The following is a 9,292-nucleotide window of genomic DNA, read 5'->3' as shown; positions in this document are numbered from 1 at the left end:
TCAATTAGTAGAAGAGTGAGAGTGGAAAAAATAAACTAAACAATAGACAGAAAGGGAGAATAACAGTTAACGAGAGAGAGAGAGAGAGGTGGGGGACGTAAACTTACACAGAGATATAAGGGACAACAGAAAGAGTTACAAGAGTGAAAATAATTACTGGTAGGAGGAGTAAGAGTTGAAATATAAAACTAAACAGAGAGAGAGAGAGAGAGAGAGAGAGAGAGACTGACTCTCGGAAAACCACACCAGTAGTTGTTGCGAGTTGCGACAGCAGGACAATGCAGTAATTCCGGGCTCGGGCGGATGCCACACTTGATGGATGATGATGATTCGGTACAGTTGTGACTCATCCATTCTTTCTCGAGCTCTCCAGTGTGACGTCAGGTTGGGATGACTGCGAGGGGGGATGGATTATTACGGATGCATGTTTCCCGTAATTCAGGGATGTGTTTCCTCAGCAGTTAGGAGAGAGAGAGTGAGTAAGAAAGAATTAGGGCGAAAGGAGGCGGTTGCCGGGTTGGGATTTTTGTTGCGGTAAAACGTCCCGGTTAGGGATTTTTTTTGGCGGGAATTTCCTGGAAACGTAACGCAAGGCCTTCAAGTTGCTCTCTCTCTCTCTCTCTCTCTCTCTCTCTCTCTCTCTCTCTCTCTCTCTCTCTCTCTCTCTAGTGTTGAGGAATTTCCTTGGTAATTATTTTTCTCTAACTTGTCAATTGTTTGCATTATTAGACCTATAAGAAATCTCAAAATTTCCTTGGGACGTAATGCACTGTTTCATCTCTCTCTCTCTCTCTCTCTCTCTCTCTCTCTCTCTCTCTCTGCCTGTCTAGTGTTGAGGAATTTCCTTAGTAATTATTTTTCTCTAACTTGTCAATTGTTTGCATTGTTAGACCTATAAGAAATTCGAAATTTCCTGGAGATGCAACGAACTGTTGCGTCTCTCTCTCTCTCTCTCTAGTGTCTGTCTAGTGTTGAGGAATTTCCTTAGTAATTAGTTTTCCCTAACTTGTCAATTGTTTGCATTGTTAGACCTATAAGAAATCTCCAAATTTCCTGGAGACGCAACGCATTGTTGCGTCTCTCTCTCTCTCTCAAGCGTTGAGGAATTTCCTTAGTAATAATTTTTCTCTAAACTTGTCAATTGTTTGCATTGTTAGTCCCTAAGAAATCTCAAAATTTCCTGTGGACGTAACGCAGTGCTGCGTCTCTCTCTCTCTCTCTCTCTCTCTCTGACTCTAAAGTATTGAGTAATTTCCTTAGTAATTATTTTCCTCTACGTGCATTGTTAGGCCTACAAGAACATTCAAAATGCTGTACTTGGAAATCGCCAGACGACCAATGTCATTTGGTTGAAAGATTTATGTTTTTTTGTTCCTCCTGTCCGTGCAAGCACTGTTATCGTCTGCCATTTTACAGTGTACTGTTACAGATTACATAATCTTGTTGTTCAATTCCCCGAACTAGTCAAGAGAGAAGGAGAAATTTCCAGTACGGAAGAATGCTCGCAAAGCTTGGTTGTTCGCTAGGCCTATGGTATCTTGCGGTAATCTGTAGACCGCATAATTAAGATAATGTATAAATAGTAAAGGTTTTCTGGTGAAGAGCCTCAGTGGCTTATATTCTGTTTTCTGAAATCTTTGATTTTACATTCATGTTAAGAATCTCTCTCTCTCTCTCTCTCTCTCTCTCTCTCTCTCTCTCTCTCTCTGTTTTGAATTGTTTGAATTGTATGGTATGAAGTGTCCGTCTGTTAATAATAATAATAATGATAATAATAATTTTGTCCTCAGATCAAGTCATCACCGAATCCTTGTAGGAAATAATTTCATCATTTGAGGCTCCCACTCCAACCAACCCATTCACCCAAACAAAGAGGTGAGGGAGCCACCCCCTTCCCATACCACTCCCCTACATTCTCCTCCACCCAAAGGGGTGTGGGGAGGACTCCCCAACACTCCCACCCACCCCCCCTCCCTCCACCACCACAAATAAGAGGACTGGCCGAGAAAAAAAGCCGTTGAAAAGACTAACAAGATCGGCTGCTCAGCAAATCGTGGGTCGGCTGGACAATGGCATGACACGATCGGCTGAACCTCTCTCTCTCTCTCTCTCTCTCTCTCTCTCTCTCTCTCTCTCTCAATGGAAGAAGACTCCTCTGAGTCAGCAAATAGGAAGATGCTTTTTTTTCTCTCTCTCTCTCTCTCTCTCTCTCTCTCTCTCTCTCTCTCTCTCTCTCTCTCTCTCTCCAAATATTGCTTAGCTCTAGATTTTGTCTAGACTTAGACTATAACGATATAAGCCTTGCCATAATTCGAATAAACACAATCTCTCTCTCTCTCTCTCTCTCTCTCTCTCTCTCTCTCTCTCTCTCTCTCTCTCTCTCTCTCTCCAAGTATTGTTTAGCTCTAGGTTTTGTCTAGTGTATCACGATATATCTGGCCTTGCCATAATTCGAATAAACAATCTCTCTCTCTCTCTCTCTCTCTCTCTCTCTCTCTCTCTCTCTCTCTCTCTCTCTCTCTCTCTCTCTCTCTCTCTCATTTAGGGTTCTTGATGAACGATGACTCTGTTGTCTAAATGGGTATTTTTATGCGTAGCTTTTATTGTAAGTTTTGCTGACATTGTTATTGTGATTTTTATCGGTTTATTATTATTATTATTATTATTATTATTATTATTATTATTATTATTATTATTATTATTATTATTATTATTATTAATTGTGAGTGTTATTAGTATGACAACAAAACCAAAACAATAATAACTGTAACTGTTATCATATCTGCAAGACTTGGTCTAGGAGTAGGGGAGGAGAGAGAGAGAGAGAGAGAGAGAGAGAGAGAGAGAGAGACTCACTCACTCGCTCGCTGCAAGCACATATCCTTTTAAGCTTATCGTTGTGATATAATGAAGCCAAAGCAACTTTCTTCACTATTTTTTCAGCTTAGGAAGTTTAACTTTTGCCCTTAGCGAGTGGCGCCCCTGCGCCATTGTTGCCAACACCCGTTACTTCGTCACCACAATTATTTTTAATTTGGCAATACTGCCAGTCATGGCGAATTTTAAAAGGCGTTTGTTGACGACTGAAATGTCTTATATTCAGCGTTCACCTTTTGCTTCTTTCCCCGTCAGTTGGTTTTCTTTCTTTATATCTTTCTTTCGTGTTTTTGTTTTCGATTATCATAACGTGCTAGCCTTCGAGGGTTTCTGAATGTTAATTCTCCTAACCGCCGGAGCTTTGTTCGCGGTTATTTATGAAGGTAAAATACGTTCTGGCCTTGCATTTGTAAAAATGATTCTCTCTCTCTCTCTCTCTCTCTCTCTCTCTCTCTCTCTCTCTCTCTCTCTCTCTCTCTGTATATAAATACATACATACATACATATATATACACTGTATATGCACGTGATAACCACAATACCATACGTATCTGATAAAACTCTCTAGTAGACTATATATATATATATATATATATATATATATATATATATATATATATATATATATATATATATATATATATATATATATATATATACTTATATATATATATATATATATATATATATATATATATATGTAACTGTATAGTGTGTATGTATATTTGTATGCATAAGTATATTTCTGTCTCATCGATGAAATATTTTAAGGAGGAGCAAGACAGAACTTTGTTAATGACTCTCGAGGTTGTTGGAATCTCGAGTAGAGATTCATGACTGCAGCGTGCCTTCAAGGAAGTCAATCATTTTTTATATTTATTTATTTATTTATAATATTGTTTTTTGTTTATCGTTTGTTTTATCTTATGAAACATGTGTTAGATTTGTCATTTCCTGATTTAGAAAAAGAGGAAAATCATAATTCATATCCTGTGCGTGTCTTGTAATATTGTTGTATATTGTTATTATTAACATTAATATTATCATTAACAAATATTGTTATTGTTATTATTTTTATTATTGTTATTTTCATGATTAATTATTATTATTATTATTATTATTATTATTATTATTATTATTATTATTATTATCATTATCAACTTAAACCCCGAAACACCACAGAATTTCAAAAGCAGCCGTATGCCAGTTTTTGAAAAAATAAACAGAGATTAAAAACTTTGCGAAGAGATTAAGAAACGACTAACAAAGGGATAGGCAAAAATTATCCTTTTTAAGAAATTGCGGAAAAAAAAAGTTTTCATTTCTCCGAAAAACAATTCGAGTTCTTGAGGTTAAAGAATATTCGCCCTTATCCCAAGGCAGTTTAAGGTTCAGTATTCAACTGAGTCGGAGAGTTAGATAGTCAGATTTGTTTTTCTCCGAGTCTCCAGGCAGATGTTATGAGAGAGAGAGAGAGAGAGAGAGAGAGAGAGAGAGAGAGAGAGAGCACAAAGCAGCTTTCGATTTAGTCAAAGTTGCTATATTTAGGGAAAGAGAATATGAAGAAGCTGTGATTTTGAAATACTTTTGAAGAGATAGAGAGAGAGAGAGAGAGAGAAACTTGATGAAATGAATAAAGCACAAAGCCGCCTTCGATTTAGGCAAAGCTGCCATATTTAGGGAAAGAGAAAGACAAAGTTGCCATATTTAGGGAAATAGAAAGACAAAGTTGCCATATTTAGGGAAAGAGAAAGACAAAGTTGCCATATTTAGGGAAATAGAAAGACAAATTTGCCATATTTAAGGAAAGAGAAAGACAAAGTTGTCTGTATTTAGGGAAAGAGAAAGACAAAGTTGCCATATTTAGGGAAAGAGAAAGACAAAGTTGCCATATTTATGGAAATAGAAAGACAAAGTTGCCATACTTTGGGAAAGAGAAAGACAAAGTTGCCACATTGAGGGAAAGAGAAAGACAAAGTTGCCGTATTTAGGGAAAGAGAAAGACAGACTTGCCATATTTAGCGAAAGACAAAGTTGCCGTATTTAGGGAAAGAGAAAGACAGACTTGCCATATTTAGCGAAAGAGAAAGTTGCCGTATTTAGGGAAAGAGAAAGACAAAGTTGCCATATTTAGGGAAAGAGAAAGACAAAGTTGCGGTATTTAGGGAAAGACAAAGTTGCCATATTAAGGGGAAGAGAAAGTTGCCATATTGAGGGAAAGAGAAAGACAAAGTTGCCATATTGAGGGAAGGAGAAAGACAAAGTTGCCATATTGAGGGAAGGAGAAAGACAAAGTTGCCATATTGAGGGAAGGAGAAAGACAACGTTGCCATATTAAGGGAAAGAGAAAGGCATAGTTGCCATATTTAGGGAAAGAGAAAGACAAGGTGGCCATATTTAGACAAAGAGAAAGACGGGTTTATAAAGAAGCTGTCATTTTGAAATACTTTTAAGGGGAGAGAGAGAGAGACGACACAAGCATTCATGTAGCGACCTAGATATGGAGAATCCTAGATTGAACGAAAAATGATGGCTGTTATTTGGCCAAGAAATTTATATCTATCTTTAATATGAATTATATAAAATATATATGTATATATATATTATATATACATATGCCTATGTATATATTCATGCATATATATAAATTTATTTTTTGTGAAATATTTTCCCATGTGTTCATTTCCATATATATATATATATATATATATATATATATATATATATATATATATATATATATATATATATATATATATATATATATATATATATATATATATATATATATATATATATATATATATATATATATATGTGTGTGTGTGTGTGTGTGTGTGTGTATTCAGCGTAGTAAAACATTTGCAAAGTGGTCCATTCCTAATAGTACATTCCCACGTATCATCTTGATGTCGTGCATGTTACCTGTTAATGATTGCTTTACGAAGTCTGACCTATATTTCGTCAGGCGGGACAGCAGGAGAAAACGGCAGAAAAGATCTCTCTCTCTCTCTCTCTCTCTCTCTCTCTCTCTCTCTCTCTCTCTCTCTCTCTCTCTCTCTCTCTCTACGACGACACAGATCACGGCAACAGCCAGTTGAGTGTGAGGCCGCTGGGACCACGCCTTTGACTGGCTGACTGACTCTCTCTCTCTCTCTCTCTCTCTCTCTCTCTCTCTCTCTCTCTCTCTCTCTCTCTCTCTCTCTCACTTTCAGTTACATTGACTGTCGCTCTTTTCCAGTTACCTTGACTCTCTCTCTCTCACACACACAGTTACATTGACTCTCGCTCTATCTGTTTCAGTTACATTAACTGACTGTCTCTCTCTCTCTCTCTCTCTCTCTCTCTCTCTCTCTCTCTCAGTTCATTGACAGTCTCTCTGTCTGTTTCATTTACAGTCTCTCTCTCTCAGTTTCATTTCTCTCTCTCTCTCTCTCTCTCTTCTCAGTTACGTTACATTGACTCTCTCTCTCTCTCTCTCTCTCTCTCTCTCTCTCTCTCTCTCTCTCTCACACACACACACACACACACACACACACACACACAGTTACATTGACAGTCTATCACTTCCAGTTACATTGACTCTCTCTCTCTCTCTCTCTCTCTCTCTCTCTTATAGGTACATGAAAATCTTACTGTAGGCGAGGCCCCGCCGGATGTTTACTTATCATAGAGTCTTGATGTTCGCAAGTGTCACTGTAACTCTGCTCCAGATGTTTACGTGAAACATTGTGTGTTAGGGTACAAAATGTCTTAGACACGCGTTGGAAACTTGTTGCATCCACATTGCAAACTGATTGAATAGATGTCAGTGACTTGTATTCAACCTGTTGTCGTGACCAGTGCTTGATATGATTATCCAGCTCTTGCCGGAAGGTTTTTCTTCACTTTCTGTCGTTGACTTGTTTTCAACCTGTTTGTAACATGTATGTGATAAGTTACCGACTTGTTGGTAACATATTTTGCTGTAGTGTTGTTATCGTTTATGTTTCTTGATCTAGTGTTCTTTAACTTTAATAGGGGTTTGGTTCGTTTCATTAAAATTAACAATGTTTAATAATAATAATAATAATAATAATAATAACAATATAATAATAATAAGGGGTTACTCGAATGCTCATTAAAGGACGCATTAAAAGTTTTACTACTAAATATAAGTCATAATAATATTAATTATTATTATTTATTATTATTATTATTATTATTATTATTATTATTATTATTATTATTATTATTATTATTATTGTAGGACCGTTGGTCGAAAGGTCATCTTCAATCCTTTCTTTTTGGCTAATCAAGAATAGCACCTTCCCCCTCCCCTCCGTCCTCCCTCCCCTCCTCCACTACCCCCTCCCCCCTAATCATCCTCTCATCTCGAGTTTGTTGACGTCGCACGGCCGATGGTTTGCGGAAGAATCTTTGAACAAACTCTTTGGGGGGGGGAGGGGAGAGGGGGGGTGTTTGAGAAAAGTTTGTTTGGCCTTTCGAACGTGATCTGTTCCTCAAACGGGGCTCAAACAACATTTTCTTCTTTTTATTATTCTTCTTTTTTCTCATGTTTTCTTCTTCTTCTTCTTCTTCACCTTTTCTTATTTTTTCTTCTTTTTCTTCATCTTTTCTTTTCTCCTTCATGTTTGCCTCTTATTTTTTTTCTTTCTTCTTTGACTTTTCATTTTTTCTTTTTCTTCATCTTTTCTTTTTTTCTTCTAGAGAGAGAGAGAGAGAAAGAGAGAGAGATAGAGGGTTACAGATGCTGATTGGCTGTGTTATAGTTGGAGACTCTCTCTCTCTCTCTCTCTCTCTCTCTCTCTCTCTCTCTCTCTCTCTCTCTCTCTCTCTTCTTTCCCTTTCTGTTTATCTCTCCTGGCTATCTCCCCCTCCTTTCCAAAACGACAACACCGGGTTGGTAAAACATTCCAAATTGCAGCCTTCTAGCCTCAGTAGGTTTTTCTAATTTATTTAAGGTTAAAGTTAGCCATAATCGTGCTTCTGGCAACGATATGGGATAGGCCACCACCGGGTCGTGGTTAAAGTTTCATGGGCCGCGGCTCATACAGCATTATATCGAGACCACCGAAAGATAGAGCTATTTTCGGTGGCCTTGATTATACGCTGTAGCGGCTGTACAGAAAACTCGATTGCGCCGAAGAAACTTCGGCGTATTTTTTACTTGTTTTTATTTATTCCTATTTCATATATTGAGTCCTATTGTCACATTTATTCCTATCTCATTTACCGATTCTTTTTTTTATATTTATTCCTATCTCATTTATTGATTCCTGTTTTCATATTTATTCGCATCTCATTTGAAGATTCCTTTTTATTTTTATTACTTTTGTACATTTATTCTTCTCGTTTGTCGATTCCATTTTTACATTTCCTATCTCATTTATCGACTCCTTTGTCACATTTCTATCTCATGTATAGATTCCTCTTTGATATTTATTCTTTTTTTCACATTTATTTCTATCTCATTTATCGATTCCTTTTTTCCACATTCATTCCTATCTCTTTTATCGATTCATTTTTCACATTCATTCTATCGTTTATCGATTCATTTTTTCACATTCATTCCCATCTCGTTTATCGATTCCTTTTTCACATTAATTCCTATCTCATTTATCGATTCCTTTTTCACATTCATTCCTATCTCGTTTATCGATTCCTTTTTCACATTTATTCCTATCTCGTTTATCGATTCCTTTTTTCACATTCATTCCTATCTCATTTATCGATTCCTTTTTTCACATTCATTCCTATCTCATTTATCGATTCCTTTTTTCACATTTATTCCTATATCATTTATCGATTCCTTTTTTCACATTCATTCTTATCTCATTTATCGATTCCTTTTTTCACATTCATTTGCATCGTTTATCGATTCCTTTTGTCACATTCATTCCTATCTCATTTATCGATTCCTTTTTCACATTCATTCCTATCTCGTTTATCGATTCCTTTTTCATTCATTTTCTCATTTATCAATTCCTTTTTCACATTTATTCCTATCTCATTTATCGATTCCTTTTTCACATTCATTCCTATCTCATTTATCGATTCCTTTTTTCACATTCATTCCTATCTCATTTATCGATCCCTTTTTTTTTTCATCTCATTTATCGATACCTTTTTCATTCTGTCTCTCTCGTTTATCGATTCCTGTTTTCACATTCATTCCTATCTCGTTTATCGATTCATTTTTTCACATTCATTCCTATCTCGTTTATCGATTCCTGTTTTCACGTTCATTCCTATCTCATTTATCGATTCCTTTTTTCACATTCATTCCTATCTCATTTATCGATTCCTGTTTTCACGTTCATTCCTATCTCTTTTATCGATTCCTTTTTTCACATTCATTCCTATCTCGTTTATCGATTCCTTTTTTCACATTAATTCCTATCTCATTTATCGA

This window comes from Macrobrachium rosenbergii, chromosome 10 (assembly GCF_040412425.1).
Source record: "Macrobrachium rosenbergii isolate ZJJX-2024 chromosome 10, ASM4041242v1, whole genome shotgun sequence".
Lineage (NCBI taxonomy): Eukaryota > Metazoa > Arthropoda > Malacostraca > Decapoda > Palaemonidae > Macrobrachium > Macrobrachium rosenbergii.
The sequence above is the reverse complement of the archived record's forward strand: the minus strand, read 5'-3'. Positions refer to the sequence as shown.